This window comes from Mandrillus leucophaeus, unplaced genomic scaffold (assembly GCF_000951045.1).
Source record: "Mandrillus leucophaeus isolate KB7577 unplaced genomic scaffold, Mleu.le_1.0 Scaffold258, whole genome shotgun sequence".
Taxonomy (NCBI): Eukaryota; Metazoa; Chordata; class Mammalia; order Primates; family Cercopithecidae; genus Mandrillus; species Mandrillus leucophaeus.
In genome coordinates, this window is record NW_012102676.1 from 1435143 (window position 1) to 1455265 (window position 20123).

The window sequence follows — 20123 nt, forward strand, 5'->3', positions numbered from 1 at the left end:
TTTTTGTATTTTTAGTAGAGACGGGGTTTCTCCATTTTGGTCAGGTTGGTTTTCAACTCCTGACCTCAGGTGATCCTCCTGTCTTGGTCTCCCAAAGTGCTGGGATTACAATCGTGAGCTATCTCTGCTAAATGAGATAATGAAGCCTGTCTCCACTTATGTTGAAGAATTAAGGAGTTATTTTTACTTATTTTTTCTTTTTTTGTTTCTTTTGTTTGAGACGGAGTCTCTCTCTTTTGGCAGGCTGGCGGGCAGTGGCGCGATCTCGGTTCACTGCAACCTCCGCCTCCTGGATTCAAGCAATTCTCCTGCCTCAGCCTCCTGAGTAGCTGGGACTACAGGTGCGTGCCATCACGGCTGCCTAATTTTTGTATTTTCAGTAGATACGGGGTTTCAGCATGTTGGCCTGGACGGTCTCGATTTCCTGACCTCGTGATCCGCCCACCTCGGCCTCCCAAAGTGCTGGGATTACAGGGGTGAGCCACCGCGCCCGGCCAGGAGTTATTTTTAATAAAGTGATTCTAAAGTCATCTGGCCCCCAGATGCACTGCTTTTTAGAATAAGGTTAGACATAGATAAATAATGAGCTTTATTGATTATTTACCATATAGCTCAGTATTCAATGTCGGCTGAATTTAGAAGTTATAAAGCACTAGCACATCTTATCGTTTTGTAAAAGTAATTTGCCCACAACTCACATTCACCCTATTTTTAAAATTAATTATAACCACAGATTCTGAGGTTGTGCCTTCTTCCTGTATCATTGCTATATTACTCTGTCTCTCAGGATTTTGTTTTCATTCACTCTGAACTAATGCTATGAATTAGAAGTTTTTCTTTTTGTCAGACATTATTGCAAGTGTCTACACAATTTGTTCATTTATTTATATATTCAATACATATTTACTGAACACACTGTATGTTCAAAACTTGGAGATACACCAAAAATAAGAAACACAAAATCCCTGCCCTTGGGCAGCTTATTTTTAGGTAAGAGTGGGTGAAGCTATGAAGAAAAACAAAAGTGAATATTGGACAGGGAGTGACAAGATGGATAATGACCTCTCTATGGAGGCAACATTTGAAGAAAGACTGAAAATATATGAAGAGTCAAGCACTGTGAAGACCTGGGAGAGCATTCCAGGCAGAGAGAAGAATAAGACTAGACTGAGAGGGAGGGAAGGGAGAGAGGTAAAGAATAGAACCCCAGGGAACTGGGACAGAGCTAGATCCGTAAGACCTGTGGCACATGGCAAGTCATTAGGATTTTTTTGCTGAGTGTGATGCCCTTAGAATTAAAGTAAACTTTTGTGGTGTTAGTCTCTAGCATTATAAAGGCCTAATTCTTGGAAAATTCAATCCATAAGTATATATTGGAGGTTTTCATTGTGCAAGGCATTGGGCTCAATGTTTGAGAAAATAAAGAATACAGTTAGAAGCTTGACTTCCTGAATCTAACAGAGTATTTGAGTAGATGAATCACATACAGATAACGAAGCATTTTACATCGGGGAGCTGTGCCTGTCAAATTAATGATATGGACAACAAACCCATATTTCTTCTCTTTAAAGAGCTTATACGTTATGGGGTAGATAAAATGGTCATGGGTAAAGAAAATGTATAACAGCATAATGTGATACAATTTCTACCTAAAAGTATTTAGAAAATAAGCACATAAGTGACTGTTAGAGCAGTAAGGTAAGGTGATGCCTGTTGGAGGAAAGAAGGCTTGAGGTGGAGCCTTGAGCAATAAGCATTTACATTAACATTCCATTGCAACTTAATTTCATGTGTGGGGTGTGAAGAAGAAATAAATTATCACCTCTTTAATAAAAATTCGATTGACCTAGCACCATTTACTGAAAAGATAACCCTTTCCTTGTTGCATCTTCTCAGTTTTGTTGAGGTACAGTTGAAAATTAAAATTTGTGTATATATTTGCACATTGTGAAATACTCACAATCAAGCCAAGTAATATATAGTTTCTCAAAAGCAATTTTGGAATTGTTCAAATCTCACAGTTGTCTTTTTTCAAAAACAATTTTGTTGTAAATCAGAGATTAGAGGATTCAATATTATTAAGATATCTGTTCTTCCTGTATTTCTTACCATGATATTTTCCTCCCTTTGATATATTTTCTTTGATTTCACTTGTAGTATTTTCTAGATTTCTATGTAGCAGTATTACAATTTTTATTAGACTTATTCCTAGGTATGTGGTGACTTTCAAACTATTGTAAATTGATTTAGCTTTCAACTTTCATTTATAAATGTTTGTTGCTAATATAGGAATGTAATTAACTCATATAGAAATTATACTTGGCAACACTGCTATTTTTATTAATTCTATTAATTTATCTATATATATCATTTTAAGTCCTTTCTTTGTGCTTCATTACAAATTATTTTCTACTAATCTATAGGCCACTAATCCTGTCTTCTGCAGTTTCTAAGGTGCCATTAGATTAATCCTTTAATTCTTAATTTCTTTTTTAAGAGTTGATGTTTAGGAAATTTTCAAATTGTACTCTATCTTATTATATATATTAAACTCAGTTATTTTAAATCTATGTGTATCTCCAACAAAATTTAGATTACTTGGACACCTGTTCCTATATGTTTTCTCTTTGGGTTTGGTTAATGACTGTGTTTATTGACATGTTTTGTAAGTTTTTATTAAATGCTGGACAGTATGTGGGATAAAATGTAGAATATTTAGATGACATCTTCCTCCAAAGACAATTTCATGTGTTTTGTTTTTTCCAGTCCCAAGTACAGACAAATCATTTTCATCTAGGCAAAACTGGCCTATTTTTAGTTTGTTCTCAGTCATTTCTATGCAATGTTTGTAGAAATCTCAACTAAAAAAGAGCTTTGGTGCTTAGGATCATTCTTATTTGGGGTATCTGAATACTACTTTTTTGTCTTTCTAGCACAATAAAAGTTTCAAAATCATTGCTAAGCTATTTTTTAGTTTCTAATCTCAGTGTTTTAGAGTTGGTAAATGCCAAGAGTAGAAACTGTGTAAAATGTCAAAGTCACTTTTCTGAAGTTTGCTGATTTGGGCCCCTCACATTTTTAGACTTGCTGCGTGATCAGTTTCTATGCTTAGAGCTAATAATTGGTTGCTAATGCAAAAAAGTGAATGCAAATGAACATTCATCCTAATGTACTTCCATTCTCTTCAGGAACTCAGTTCCTCAATTTCTTGTTGACTTAGTTAATCTCCAATAATTTCAAGTAGTTGTTACTGCTTCATTTGTTTTATGCAACTTTTATAGTTGATCTCATTGAAAGTATTTGTATTATGCCAAATACTGCACTGCAGAAAGGAATCCAGAGTAATAAATACAGTATGAAGTAAATGAAACAATGCTGAAGAGAAAAATTGAAAAAGGAAAATCTATACATTATTATGCAATTTTTGCCTATTTAATGTAATTTTATAGTTCAAATGCATGACATATAAGAAATTTTATGATCTGACTCTAAACTCTTCTCCGGTACTATTTCCCACCATATTTCCTAAACCAAACTGAACTTTTCAAGGTTTCAAAAATAGTTTATGCATTTCCTCAAATCTTCATTTTTGCATGCTGTTTTATATGCATACAACTAAGCTTCTCAACTGAATATTTGCATGCAACCAGTGGACTAAATGTGTGATATTAATTCCACAGTTCATAGGGTAGCTGGTCAGAGCCAGGGTGGCCAGATAACACAAGAAAGTTGCTTCCAGTTGAGAATCATTTTATTTCCAAAAGTGTGCCATAAAAATATTAATATATGTGCCATGATATAAACAAATTTGAAAGCAGTGGCCAAGAATATCTGATCCCCATATACAATCAACTTTTGTTCCGTGAAAGATTTTGCTCATTATTTAAGACACTCCTCAGGTGTAATCTTCTTTTAACTCACTTTATTCATTTCTATAACAATTTAATTTTGTAATTTTGTAGTTTTTGATATTGTACCAAATATATGGGTCTTGAAGTTAGAAAAACTAAATTTGAATCCTACCTAAGGACCTGTGGTCCTTGGTAAGTTTTCTCTGAGTGTCAATTGTCACATCAGGAAAATGAGGGAAATACTAACTATACTATTTTACAAATATTTACTGAATGCATATTTTATACTAACCACTGAAGTGGGTACTAGATTAAAAGAGAAAATGTCTATGAACGTGTAGCAACAGCACAGGAAATGACATATTATAGTAACTTAATTTTTAATTTTTTTATTTATTACTTTTTATTACTTTATTATTTTTTATTTATTACTTTTATTATTTTAAGATTAATACATTAGATTAATAACAGTTGATGAAGGAGTAGGACCAATTCATGGAAATTCTGAATGTTAGAGCCTGAGTAAATACACAAATTGTATCTTGCAACATTAGGCCCTCTAAGCTCTTATTGTTGTATAGGTGAGTTGTAAAGAATCTTCTTTGACATCCATTGCTCATAAGATTTATTAATATAAGTAGAGTATCATATTCGTATTGTTTGCTTGTTAATTCATGATTATATTTATTGCTGTGGTTCATTCATTCTATAGTGTAGGTTGTCAAGAATATAGGCCCTGAGTCAGGCAGACCTGGAGGTTGAATCCTGTCTCTACCATTAACTATTATAGCTCTTCATTACATGTTTATAATATATTCATTGGCTAATGAACCAACCTAGGCTCAGGCTTCCTCATCTATAAATCCTGGTGTGATGTTATATGCTTCATAGGATTTTTGTGACAATAGAAGGAGATTCTACATGTAAAACAACATGGCATGGAGTAGTCAGTGTTCAATAACTGCTGTCTATTGTTATCATTTGAACTTTAGGCTCTTTTTTTCAGGGTCCTAATATATTAGCCAAGGAGCAATTTAATATATTTCCATCTTCCATTTCCATTTTCTAAAACCCTCAATCCCAGGTGAGGGTGCTGGAAAAGGTTTTCTTTCTTAAACGAATTTACGCAGACCAGTTATTCCACATAAATCAAGTACCCCCTTGAGGTTCCCCGGTTTTAAAAGCATGGGAATGTGGGTAGTCTTGGCTTCACTGTCTTTGTCCGGTGTGTAGGATGTCCTGGCAGTCCATCCACTTGAGCTGAAATTTGGCCTTGGGGCTGGGTTCTGTTCACTTCCTCCTAACTAGGCTTTCAGGCCAGGAAAATGTTGTAATAGAGTTTCTTCTCTCCAGAAAATCCCTAGAGATTCTTCCTCTTGGACTTGAGGGTAGACATTCAAATACTGCCTTCCTTGGATGTTTTTTAGTTTAGCTGAGGATTAAATTTTTCAAATTGTCTGCCTTAATAAGTATGTCCAACCCTTCTATTCATTCCTTATTTGAACCCAAGGTCAGGGGGCTGTTTATGTTTTAGCCTCTTCCAGAAACCCATATTCTTTTCCTTTGTAACCTTTTAACCCACTTTCTTTCTTTTTTTTTAAGTGGTAGGATTTTTAGTTGCTTGCTGACTTTTCCGTTTATACCTTTAATCTTCTTTTATTTTATATTTTAATATGTGCACTAGGGCACAATGAGGTTACTTTTATAATAACATTAAAGGCAGAGAAAAAAATAGTTTGGATCAATAACAAAATATTCAGGAAATGGACATGGAAAAGACCCATTTTTAAGTTTAGCTGGTAAAAACATAAGCTCTTTAGGGAAGGAGAAAGTGCTTCCAAAGGACAACCCTTGTAAAAGAAGAGACTCCCATGGCCCTGATTCACAGTCTATTTATTTTAGACTTGTGTTTCTGAGTGCAGTGTGAAAAATGAAAGAAGTCATATAGCTCAATTTATTGTTGAGGCCCACAGGTCATGGAGCAGAAATTTATAAACATACCGAGGGATCTATGTAATGGCACAAATGACTGCACTGCTTTTCAAAGAGTAACCCACACAAAGCACCATTGCTTATAAATACTTCACTCATTGATATGATTTGGTTCTATATCCCCTCCTAAATCTCACCTTGAATTGTAATAATCTCCATGTGTCAAGGGTGGGGCCAGGTGGAGATAACTGAGACATGGGGACAGTTTCCCGCGTGCTATTCTCATGATAGTGAGGGAGTTCTTAGGAGATCTGATGGTTTTATAAGGGGCTTCCCCCTTCACTCGGCACTCATTCTCTCTCCTGCCACCCCGTGAAGAGGTACCTTCCACCATGATTGTAAGTGTCCTGAGACTTTCCCGGCCATGTGGAACTGTGAGTCAATTAAACTTCTTTTCTTTAGGAATTACCCAGTCTCGGGTATTTCTTCATAGCAGTGTGAGAATGGACTAAGACACTCAACTATCTAGAATTTGTTGTTTTCCGATTGAAGGCACAGGGAAGGGTGAGGTATGTGCAAAGGATTACCCCAGAAACACAGAGATGACCCTGTAAGATCTTCATAGTATTCCTAAGAAACTTCATTAAAAGCACTACAGTTGATGACTGCAGAGGAGAGTATGTCTCTCTTTAGCTAAGAGTTGCATGCTAAAATTCAATCTATATAACCTAACGGTATTCTTTTTCTCCCTTTTATAGAAAAAAATCTAATATGCTATTTCAGTCATCTACACAGACACTGGTTCTGATGAATAATGCAGTGAGACCTGAATTCCCTAAAGAGTAGTCAGTGCCTTCTGGAATTAGGGTTTCTGAAGGGTCTTGGATGGACATCCACATCACCTTAGAGTATGAAATTGGCAAGTTTCACTGTCAGTTCCTCTCTCTGTATTTCCATCCACCCTTCCAATTACTACATCCTATAACAGATGTAGCACATAGTCCATTCTTACAGAACATATGAAAATAATTAGTTAATTAAATTAGACTGACCCCTGTCCAGGGAAGTGGAGGATACATCTGCAGGAAGCTGTAGATCTAGCTTTGCCCTCCACCCCTATGCTCCCCTTCCACCTTCTCTTCTCCCTGTAATGTACATAAAGGAAGGCCTGATTTGTCACTTGGGATGGTTACTGGACCCTTCTAAAATGTTCTTAGGTGAGGTTTTATATTCTCTGAAGTTTGACATTTCCTGAATTTTTATTAATTCTGATGACTGGGAAATTATCACCTAGTGAAATTTGTAAAATCAAAGTAGTCATGGGCCTCTCTTAAATACCATCTTTAAAATGCTGGTGGAGCCTGGCAAGCTAATTGGCTTTTTTATGTATTCCTTCTTGCAGAACAATTGCAATTCAATACTGAGAGGATTTCCAGAAGAATTTCATCAAATAACAAGTGTGTTATTCGGAGATCCATAATGATATGTTCAGACCCAAGTTCAGACACTTCTTTGGAATGATTGTAGCAGAAGAGAAATTCAAAACAGACAGTACGAATTTTTATAATTTTTAGTAATAGTACTATAAATAGTTTGGCGGGTGGTAAATAGTACTTTCTTTATTGTTTCCAACATTTTGACTAATAAAATTTAAGAATGCCATATTTAAACATATTATAAATGCTGTTACTACTGAAATATATTTATATTGACCATGTTGTTGATGGACAACAATGTTTACTTTGATCTGGGTAAAGAAAGCTAAGCTCATATATTTTTAAATTTTCTATATTTTTGTGGGTATATAGTAGGTGTATATATTTATGAGTTACATAAGATATTTTGATAGAAGCATGCAATGCATAATAATAACATAAGGGTAAATGGGGTATCCATCACCTGAAGGATTTATCCTTTGTGTTACAAACAATTCAATTACACTCCTTTTGTTATTTTAAAATGTACAATTAAATCACTTTTGACTGTAGTCACCCTGTTGTGCTAGCAAATAATACATCTTATTCATTCTTTCTAACTATTTTTTGTATTAATTAACCATCTGTGCTTCCTCCAGTCCCCCACTACCCTGCCCAGCCTCTGGTAATCGTCCTTCTACTCTCTATGTTCATGAGTTGAATTATTTTCATTATTAGCTTCCACAAATAAGTGAGAATGCGTGGAGCTTGTCTTTCTGTGCTGGACTTATATTACCTAATATAATGACCTCCAGCTCCATCCATGTTGTTGCAAATAACAGGATCTCATTCATTTTTATGACTGAAAAGTACTCTATTGTGTATATGTACACATTTCCTTTATCAGTTCATCTGGTGATTGACATGTAGCTTGCTTTCAACTTTTGGCTATTATGAATAGTACTGCAATAAACATTGCAGTGCAGATAGCTCTTTGATATACTGAATTTCTTTATTTGGAGCATATAGCTAAAGTGGGATTGCTAGGTCAAATGGTAGCTCTATTTTCAGTTTTTTGAGGAACTTCCAAAGTGTTTTCCATAGTGGTTATACCGATTTGCATTCCCACCAACAGTGTAGGAGGGTTCCCCTTTCACCATATCCTTGTCAACATTTGTTAGTGCCTGAAATTGAGATAAAAGCCATTATAAATGGGGTGAGATGATGCATCTCAATGTAGTTTTGAATTGTATTTCTCTGATGATTAATGATATTGAGCACCTTTTTATATACCTGTTTGCCATTTGTATGTCTTCTTTTGAGAAGTATCTATTTAGATTTTTGCCCATTTTTAAAATCAAATAATTAGATTTTTTTTCCTATAGTGTTATTTGAGTTCCTTGTATATTCTGGTTATTAATTTGTTAGATGAGTAGTTTGAATATATTTTCTCCCATTCTGTGGACTGCCTGTTCACTTTGTCAATTGGTTCCTTTCCTGTGCAGAAGCTTTTAAGTTGATGTGATTATATTTGTCCATTTTTGCTTTGATTGTCTGTGTTTGTAGGGTATTACTCAAGAAATATTTACCCAGTCCAATGCCCTGCACAGTTTCCCTTATGTTTGCTTTTAGTAGTTTTATAATTTGAGGTCTTGCATTTAGATCTTTAATCCACTTTGATTTTTTTTTTTTTTTTTGTATATGGTGAGAGATAGAGTTCTAGTTTCATTCTTTTGCATATGGATATTCGGTTTTCCCAGAACAATGTATTGAAGAGACTTCTCTTTCTCCAGTGTAGATTCTTGCACCTTTGTCAAAAATGAGTTTACTGTCTATGGATTTATCTCCGGGCTCCCTTTTTCTGTTCCACTTATCTATGTGTCTGTTTTTATGCCATTACTATGTCGTTTTGGCTACTATGGCTCCATAGTATAAAGTCAGGTAATGTGATTCCTCCAGTTTCATTCTTTTTGCTTAAGAGAGCTTTGGCTGTTCTGGGTCTTTTGTGTTTCTATGTAAATTTTAGGGCTACTTTTTATATTTCTGTGAGGAATGTCATTGATATTTTGATAAGGATTGCAATAAATCTGTAGCTTGCTTTTGGTAGTGTGGAGATTTTGGTAGTATTGATTCTTTCTATCCATGAATATAGACTGTCTTTCCATTTTTGTGTGTCCTCTTTAATTTCTTGCATGAGTATTTTATAGTTTTCATTGTACAGATCCCTCACCCCTTTGGTTAAGTTAATTCCTAGGTATTTCATTTTATTTGTAGCTATTGTAGATGGGATTACTTTCTTAATTCCTTTCTGAGAGTGTTCGGTGTTGGCATACAGAAATGATACTGATTTTTGTATGTTAATTTTATATGCTGCAACTTTACTGAATTTGTTTATCAGTTCTAATAGTCTCTTTGTGAAGTCTTCAGGTTTTTCCAAATACAAAATCATATTATCTGCAAACAAATATAGTTTGAATTCTTTCATTCCAATATGGATGCCCTTTAATTCTTTCTCTTTTCTGATTGCTCTAGCTAGGATTTCCAGTACTATGCTGAATAACAGGAATGAAATTAGGCATCCTTGTTGCATTGCAGATCTTAGAGAAAAGGGTTTCAGTTTTTTCCCATTCAGTACGATATTAGCTGTGGTTCTGTTGTATACAGCTTTTATTGTGTTGAGTTATTTTCCTTCTATATACAGTTTTTTGAGGGTTTTTATTGTGAAGCGATGTTAAATTTTATCAAATGGGTTTTCAGAATCAATTGATATGATCATGTGGTTTTTACCCTTCATTCTGTTAATATGATGTATTACATTGATTGATTTGCTTATGTTGAACCATCCTTTCTTCCCAGGAATAAACTGCACTTTGTAATGATGAGTAATCTTTCTAATATATTGCTAAATTTGATTTGCCAGTGTTTTGTTGAGGATTTTGTATCAATATTCATAAGAGATTTTGTCCTATAATTTTCTTTTTGATGTATCTTTATCTGGGTTTGGTATCAGGGTAATACTGGCCTCATAGAATGGGTTTGGAAGTATTCTCTTCTCCTCTGTCTTTTTTGAAATAGTTTGAGTTGTTATTAGTATTAGTTCTTCCTTAAATGTTTGGTAGAATTCAGCAGTGAAGGCATTGGGTCCTGAAATTTTTTTCCCTGGAAGAATTTTTATTATGGCTTTTATCTCATTACCTGTTATTGGTATGTTCAAGTTTTGAATTTATTTGTGGTTCAATCTTGGTAGATTTAAGTCTAGGAATTTACCCAGTTGTAGATTTTTCAATTAATTGGCATATAGTTGCTTATAATGCCACTAATGAGCCTTTAAATTTTGGTGGTATCAGTTATAATTTCTCATTTTTAATGGTTGATTTTATTTATTTAGGTATTTATTTTTTTCCTTAATCTGGCTAAAAGTTTCACAATTGTTTATCTTTTCAAAATAACAACTTTTTGGTTCATTGTTCTTTTGTATTGTTTTCTTCACTTCAAGTTTATTTATTTTTGCTCTGATATTTATTATTCATTTTCTTCTACTAATTTTGGGTTTGGTTTGTGCTTGCTTTTTTAAATTCTTTAAAGTACATAGATTGTTTGAAGTTTTACTTCTTTTTTTAATCTAGGCACTTGGAGCTATAAACTTCCCTCTTAGGTTCTGCTTTTGCTGTGTCCTATAGATTTTGGTATGTTGTGTTTCCATTATTATTTGTTTCCAAAAATTTTTAATTTTCTTCTTAATTTCCTCATGGACCCAGTGGTCTTTCAGGAGCATATTGTTTAATTTCCATGTGTTTCTATAGTTTCCAAAATTTCTCTTGTTATTTATTTCTAGTTTTATTCCATTGTTTTCGGAGAAGAAGATTCTTGATATTATTTCAATTATTTTGAATGTTTTAAGACTTGTTTTGTGACCTAACATATGATCTATCCTTGAGAATGGTCCGTGTGCTGAGGAAAAAATGTATAATCTGCAGTCATTAGATAAAATGTTCTGCTAACATGTATCAGGCCCATTTGTTCTACAGTGTGATTAAGTCCCATTTTTCTTTGTTGATTTTCTGTCTGAATGGTCTGTCCAATGCTGAAAGCGGGTTGTTAAAGTCTCCAGTTGTTATCATATTGGAGTCTATTGCTCTCCTTATCTTTAATAATATTTGCTTTGTAAATCTGGGTGCTCCAGTGTTCAGTGGATATATATTTAAGCCTTTTCCCATCTGCCTCAAGAATACTTGCCAGCAGAGTTTGTGGTTCCCAAGTTTACCCCAAGATAACTTGGACATGAAATTATCTCGCTTTTGCTATTTTTGTATTGCTCTAGTAGATCAACATTGGACACAAGACATCATTTTATTTGTAGCATTCTGTTTTTAGTAGCATGATGTGGTTTGGCTTTGTGTCCCCACCCAAATCTCATCTTGAATTGTTATCCCCGTATTCCCCATCTGTTAAGGGAAGGACCCAGTGGGAGGTGATTGGATCATGGGGGCAGTTTCCTCCATGCTGTTCTGGTGAAAGTGAGTGAGTCCTCATTAGATCTGATGGTTTTATAAGTGTCTGGCATTTCTCCTGCTCACTCTTCTCTCTCCTGCTGCCATATGAAGAAAGCCTTGCTTCCCTTTAACCTTCTGCCATGATTGTAAGTCTCCCGAGACCTCCCAATACATGTGGAGCTGTGAGTCAACTAAACTTCTTTCCTTTATAAATTACCCAGTCTCAGGTATTTCTTTATAGCAGTGTGAGAATGAAATAATACATAGTGGTATTTCCATTTACAAAATATAGTAATTCTTGATTACTGAAAATGTCAGACCTTGGAAAATGTGACATTTCATGTAATGTTAACATCATTCTTGAACAGTTGTTGACAAAGATTCATTTGATAAATCTTATTTTTTCCAAAAGGAATGATTCTGATGATTCTGATGTTAGTTCTGTTTAGAAATAACTCCAAAAGTAATTTTTATATTTTATTTTTACATTGAAAATCAGTCAGATTTGCTTCAGCCTCAAAGAGTGTATTTATATAAAATTACATGAGTGCTGGCAATGAGCTGCACTTTTTTTTCTAAATAGGAATAGGGTTAAAATTATTATATCTTCTTGCTGAATTAATTCTTTTATCATTATATAGTGACCTTCTTTGTATCTTCTTACAGTCTTTGTCTTAGAATCTATTTTGTCTGATATAATTATAGCTACTTCTACTCTATTTTGGTTTCCACTGGGATGAAATATCTTCTTCCATTTCTTTTTTTTCAGTCTATGTGTGTTTCTATAGGTCAAGTATATTTCTTATTGGCTTGAGATCATTGGGTCTTGGTGGTTGTTGTTGTTGTTTAATTCATTCAGCCACTCTATGTCTTTTGACAGGACAGTTAGTTCTTGTTTTCTGGTTGTTTTGTGGTCTTCTCTTCCTTCTCTTTCTTTCCTTCCTGTCTTTTTTTTTTTTTTTTTCAGTGAAGGTGATTTTCTCTGGTGATATTTTATTTCTTGCTTTTTACATTTTGTGTATCCATTGTATGGTTTTTGACTTGAGGATACCATGAGGTTTGCAAATACTATCCTATAACTCATTATCTTAAGCTGATAACGATTTAACATTGATTGCATAATCATATAAACAAACTAAGAAAAAACAAAATTAATAGATATTCTACACCTTAACTTCATCTCCCTGCTTTTTAACCTTTTGTTGTTTCCATTTATATCTTGTTGTACTGTCTTAGGTCTCAAAAAGTTGTTTTAGTTTTTATTTCTGATTGCTTTATTTTTTAGCCTTTCTATTTAAGATAAGAACAGTTTACACCCCATAGCTACAGTATTGTAGTATTCTAAATTTCTCTGTGTGCTTATCATTAGCAGTGAGTTTTGTACCTTCAGATGATTTCTTATTGCTCATTAATGTCCTTTTCTTTCTAACTGAAGTACACCCTTTAGCATTTATTATACGTAAGGTCTGGTGTCAATAAAACTCTTAAGCTTTTGTTTTCCTGAGAAAATTTTTATTTCTCCTTCATGTTTGAAGAATATTTTCAACAGATATACTATTCTAGGGTCAAAAAAAATTTTTTCGGCTGGATGCAGTGATTCACAACTGTAACACTAGCACTTTGGGAGGCTGAAGCTGGTGGATCACCTGAGGTCAGAAATTCGAGACTAGCCTGACCAACATGGTGAAACTCCACCTCTACTAGAAATACAAAAATTAACTGGGCATGGTTGTGGGTGCCTGTAATCCTAGCTACTCAGGAGGTTGAGGCAGAAGAATCGTTTGAACCCAGGAGGCAGAGATTGCAGTGAGTCGAGATCATGCATTGTACTCCAGCCTGGGCAACAAGAGTGAAACTTGCCTCAAAAAAAAAAAAAAAAAAAGAAAGAAAGAAAAAAAGAAAAAAAGAAAAAAAAATTCCCAGCACTTTAAATATGTCACACCACTCTCTCCTGGCCTGGTGTTTTCCACTGAAAAGTCTGCTGCCAGAGGTATTGGCATTCCATTGTATGTTATCTATTCCTTTTTCTTGCTGCTTTTAGGATACTTTCTTCATCCTTGACCTTTGAGTGTTTGATTATTAGAATTTCTTGAGATAATCGTGTTTGGGTTAAATCTACTGGGTGTTCTATAACCTTCATGTACATGGATATTGATGTCTTTCTCTAGGTTTAGGAAGTTCTGAGTTATTATCCCTTTGAAAAATTGTTCTACCCCTATCTTTCTCTCTACGTCTTTAAGGCCGATAACTCTTAGATTTGCCCCTTGGAGACTATTTTCTAGATCCTGTAGACATGCTTCATTGTCTTTACTTCTTTTTTTTTTTTTTTTGTCTCCTCTGACTATGTATTTTCAAAAAAACTTACCTCCAAGCTCACTAATTATTTTTTCTAGTTGATTAATTGTGCTATAAAAGACTCTGATGCATTCTTCAGTATCTCAATTGCATGTTTTAACTCCAGAATTTCTACTCGATTCTTTTGAACAATTTCAATTTCTTTGTTAAATGTATTATGAATTCCTCCTCTGTATTATCATGAATGTCTTTGAGTTTCCTCAAAACAGCTATTTTGTATTCACTGTCTGGAAGGTCACATATCTCTGTTTCTCCATGATTGATCCCTGGTGCCTCATTTAGTTCATTTGGTTAGGTCATGTTTTCCTGGCTAGTCTTGATGCTTATGGATGTTCATCTTTGTCTTGGCCTTGAAGAGTTAGGTATTTTTTTGTAGTCTTTGCTGTCTGTATTTATTTGTAGTCATCCTTTTTGGTGAGGCTTTCAGGTATTCCAAAGGACTTGGGTGTTGTAATCCAAACTTTATCTGCATTAGGAGGCATCTCAAACCCAGTAACACTGTGGTTCTTTCAGACTTGTAGAGGTACTGCTTGATGGTCTTTGATAAGTTCTGGAATAATTCTCTGGATTACCAAGCAGAGTCTTTTACTATCTTCCCTTACTTTCTCCCAAACAAATGGATTCTCTCTCTCTCTGTTCTGAGCCACCTGAAGCTAAGGGTGGAGTGATACAAGTACCCCTGTGGCCACCATCACTGGGACTACTGGGTCAGACCCGAAGCCAGCACAGCACTGACTCTTACCCAAGGCCCACTGTAACCACTACTTGGCTAGCTGCTATGTTCACTCAAGGCCATGGGGCTCTACAATCAGCAGAGGGGTGAAGCCAGCCAGGCTAGTGTCCTTCCCTTTAGGGTGGTAAGTTCCCTCTGGCCCCAGATGATCCAGAGGTGCCATCTGGGAGCCAGGGACTGGAGTCAAAAATCTTAGAAGTCTACCTAGTGTTCTATTTTACTGCAGCTGAGCTGGCACTCAAATAATGAGTCACAGCTCTTCTCACACTTCTCTCCCTTTCCACAGGCAGAAAAGAACCCCATGGCCACCCCCACCACAGGTCCACGGAGACTACTTCCAGGGTACCACCAATGTTTCCTTATGTCTCAAGGGCTCTTTAGGCAGCTTGCGTTGAATGCTGTGTGGCCTCAGACTCACTCTTCAGGGAAGTGGGGTGCCCTCTGTCTCAGGAGAGGTCCAGAAATGCTGTCCAAGAGGGAAAGCCTGGAATCAGGAACCCCAGGAGTCTGTTTGATGTGCTATCCTCCTATAGCCAAGCTAGTACCTAAGGTGCAAGACAAAGTCCCCTTTACTTTTTCCCATGCTTTTCTCAAGCAGAATTAGTCTCGCTCCATAGCCACCACAAGTGGGAATGTGCTGAGTCTCACCTGAAGTCAGCAAGCCTCAGAGGCTCACCCAAGGCCCACGGTATACTACCTGGGTATTGCTGCTGAATATTTAGGACTTAAGGGCTCTATAGACATCATGTGATAGATGCTGCCAGGACTGGGTTCTTCCCTTCAAGGCAATGGGTTCCCTTCTGGCTCAAGGTATCTCTAGAAATGTCATCTGGGAGCTAAGGGGGCCTGGAAAGGGGAACTCCTACTGGTTCCCTATCCTACTGTGGCTGAGCTGGTATCTAAGAAGCAAGAGAAAGTCCTCTTTATTCTTCCCTCTCTTCTCCCAAGCAGAAGGAAGGGGTCATTTCTGGAGCTGTGAGCTATGACACCTGGGGTTGAGGGAGGTGTGGTGCAAGCACTCCCTCAGCCACTCTGGCTGGTATCTCAGTAGGTCACAAGCCTCCCAAGTTCACTGGCTCTGAGCAGTAAGACTCACCTACAAGTTGCAGTCCTTGTGGCCTAGACAGCCTTTTAAGCTTATTTAGAGCTCCAGAACACTTTAGCTTGTGGTGGTAAGACTTGCTGAAACTCAAATTTCAACCGCTTGCAAGGGTGATTCCCCTCTGGCTAGGACGGTTTTAAATACACGTGTCAGCTGAGTTCAGCCCAGTTTTGCTTTCTTCTGTGACAGAGGATAAATTCAATGAAGTGTCTCACAATTGCTGCACTCTCCCTCTCCCAAGTGAACAGAAACACTCTCTGTACTACATGGCCACTGCTGGGGGATGGGGGAGAAGTAGTGCCAGCTATTCAAGACTCAGTGATATAAAGTTAAAGCAAGTACTATGAGTGCTAACTGCTTTTTGCTTCTTATGAAGGTGCTTTTGTTGTATAGATAGCTGTTAAATTGGTGTCCTTGCCAGAGGAACAATCAGTGGAACCTTCTATTCAGCCTTCTTGCTCCCTTGCTCCACTCCTCCCTAAGCTCCTTTTTTTTTTTTTTTTTTTTTACTTCTTGAGTTATCTCTCTTACTAAAGAGCCTGGAAACTTTATAAAACCAAACTACAAGCTTAACTCTTTTCAAGTAACAAAAGACATTAATGCAGCTTTTTGTAGTGCAATGGGTATAGCACAAGCTAATGTTTTCTGTTATATGCCATAATTGGTATTAAAAATTAATAAATATGTAATTTAAAAGTATTTTTATCTTTTAAAATATATAAAGTAAATCACATATTTTACTAGACTTAATATTTTACATCTCCTGGTGTTCCATGGAAACAGTCATAAAATATTTCCTTCAAAGCACAATTTTAAGAGGTGTGAATCCCTATGTATCTTTTCAACTTTTTAAACTAGAGTGGGAATCTCTCTTTTTCCTATTTATTTTTTTTAAATTCATGCCCCTATTAAAGTCAACAAATAAACATTGTATCGAAACTATGTACTCAGCACTCTGCTCATAGGAAAATTATCAGCAGTAACAAAAATTATGGCTTTCACTAGGCATACAGAATTTTGTTGGAGGGAAAATAAAAACATAAATAGACAACAACATAAAACTTCATGCCAAACTGAGTGGAAGGAAGCAGATATAGTACATTATTTCAGGTAGTATTAGAGAAATTTTGCAGAACAATTGAAGTGATAGAGGACAGTGGACAGAAAAATGCCGTATTTTAAAAGGAATAATTAAGACATACAATTTGGTAAGTTTGACAAAAAGTACTGACTAAATTCTTGTGCAGATTATTATAATTTTTTTTATTATTTAGAATAATTTTAATTGTTAGGCATTGGCAATGCTCGTTTTAAAAATAGGGCAATGTCTCTATTCACTGCTGGGTGAGTATCTTTAGAATAACTGATATTCATATTTGTAACTTTTCTTTGTGCTTCAGAAGTGCCAGACTCTATGCACAGCGCATCACACATATAACCCTTATAATGCCTTCTCACAACAATTCTGTAATTTTGGAACTCTGTTATTTCTATTTTACATATAAGGAAACTAAGGCCTAGAGTGAGTAACTACTTTGCTTACATTCAGGCATCATAAAAGCAGCAAATTTGTTTTCAAAGCACAATAATCTGACTCATAAACCTGCAATCCAATTTCTAAATTATAATATAAAAAAGATATTTGACAGACTTCTGCTTCTAGCTATGTCAAAGTAACCAGAGATATGTATCATACTCATGTTGCTGATTAGTTCAACTACTGTAAAAAAGCTGAGTAAATGCAAAATACAAAAACAGAAACAGCCAGTTGAAGGGATTAGAAAGCAACCAATGAGATAAAGAAGAGAAGAAGATGCATCAAAATAAGTCATACATCTGTCACTGCAATTACACATTGGGACATTTGATAATTCAAAGCACTGAGCATAGAGGTTACCAGATAAAAAAGGTTAAAGGTTTTTGTGATCAATCTGTATTTGGGAGGTAAAATATTGCAATTTAAGACCATTGAGCCAGCCAGAATTTCAGGGGCTGATGTCCCAGATAATAAAGAAAATCACAGAGAAATGGACCTAACATTCTGTGTACAATTTCCTCTTGAGGGATTTCCTAACTCCTAAACTACTCTTGTATGGGCCATATTTAAAATTTTTTTTTAAGAATAGAGATTAGCTGATAATGAAACCACCTTTGCAAAAATTGTATCAGTGAGAAAATTATGGCAGTGAAGGATTCTGATTTAACCCTTTCCTTATCTCACCTTCTCCTTAATTATTCCTGGGCTTTTGGGCCAAGCTAACTTTGAGAGGCTTTTGGGTTATAGTTTAAATGATAATGGCCATTCTCCAAAAGTCAACTGCCTTTCTAAAGCTAATGAAAGGTCATCAAACTAGGGAGAGGAGCTAATGTCTAGACTAGTCATTAGATACACAACTTTTTTGCATGTGTGACACTCATAGCTGTACGTGGACACAGAGGCTCCATCTGTGCTTGCTGACCCCCATTCCTGTGGGCCCACCCAGAAACCACTACACTCAAGAGAACAGCTTCGACCACTTATGATTTTGTCTCCATCCCAACTTATCAGCAGTAAGCGCTGAAAAACCACTAACTACATGCCTTCAAGGAGACTGATTTAAGGTGGCATGGCTGGCTTCATGTCTATTAAATGCTTTCTTTACTGCAATGTTGTTGTTTTTCTTTGTGCAACAGGGAGGTAGAACTCCTCCGATGGTTACAATAAGGAGCTAAAAAATGAAACATACATTTTATCTGTCCCACAATGTGAGAGCTAGAAAAAATAGAATTTAGTGCTCACAAAGAAGAGAGAACACTTATAAATTGAGGCCCTACAAAAAGATCTTTCCTACATTTAAGAACATACCAGATATAATCCAGATAGCTCAATGACATTGAAATCTAAACTAAAATTATTTCAAATTTTAATTGAAATAACCGAACTCACCCATATTATGATTCATTGCCAGAAAAAAAATTAAGTCTCTGACACATAAAAAGTCCATACATTTTTATATATACAATGTTTAGCATGCAATAAAAAAATTACCAGGCATGCTAGAAAATAGAACCAAATTATTGAAAACCAGGACAACAACAACAACAAACAGAAAATAGAAACAGTCACACAGGTAATTTAGACATTGAATTTATCAAATGTGAATTTTAAAATATGATTAAAATGTTCAAAAATGGGTACAAATGGAGAATTTCACTATACAAGAGAAATCTACAAAATAGAATCAAGTGAAAATTTGACAACTGAAAACTCCAATAATTAGAATTAGGCACTAAATAATAGAAACTCTAAACAGAAAAATGCAATAAAAGTCACATCTCATTATGAGTTAGAAAAACTTTTCAAAACCAAGATCTAAGAGATCTTTTTCAAATGAGACAGATAAAACAATCATATTACTATCATAGGTGCAGTGTAAGACTGAGACTCACTGTTCAGCTGACAAAAGATAGTAGAATGACATCTTTAAAATGCTAAAACAGTAGCAGCAACCAAACAGTCTATAAGCAAAAGTAATCTTTGCAAACAAAGGCAAAATATATAGATTTTTTTTTAGACAAATATGCATTGGCAAGAAAGTACATAAAGCTAGTGTTTCTGAGAAAGTGACAAATGTACTAATTTGAAATATAGTTTAATAAATGGTAAATATTGCAATCTCTGGGGTAACCACAAAAATGAGGAATGCAAAACAAACAGAGGGGAAGTAAAATAAGAACATACATAGATTAAAGAGAAATAAAGAGTCTCAAGAAAAGAACAAAACTACTAGTAAAATTAAAAAGCTATAGCAAAATGCTAGATTGAAATACCAATATATAAACAAAACTTTAAATGTAAATTAACTAGGCTGGGGACAGTGGCTCATGTCTGTAATCTCAGTACTTCAGGAGACTGAAGTGGGAGGATTGCATAAACCCGTGAGTTTGAGATCAGCCTGGGCAACATGGCAAAACCCAGTCTCTACAAAAACAAAACAAAACAAAAATACCCCACAGGCCGGGCATGGTGGCTCACACCTGTAATCCCAGCACTTTGGGAGACCGAGGAAGGCAGATCAATCACGAGGTCAGGAGATCGAGATCATTCTGGCTAACATGGTGAAACACTGTCTCTACTAAAAAAATACAAAAAATTAGCCGGGTGTGGTGCTGGGCACCTGTAGTCCCAGCTACTCGGGAGGCTGAGGCAGGAGAATGGCATGAACCTGGGAGGTGGAGCTTGCAGTGAGCCGAGATTGTGCG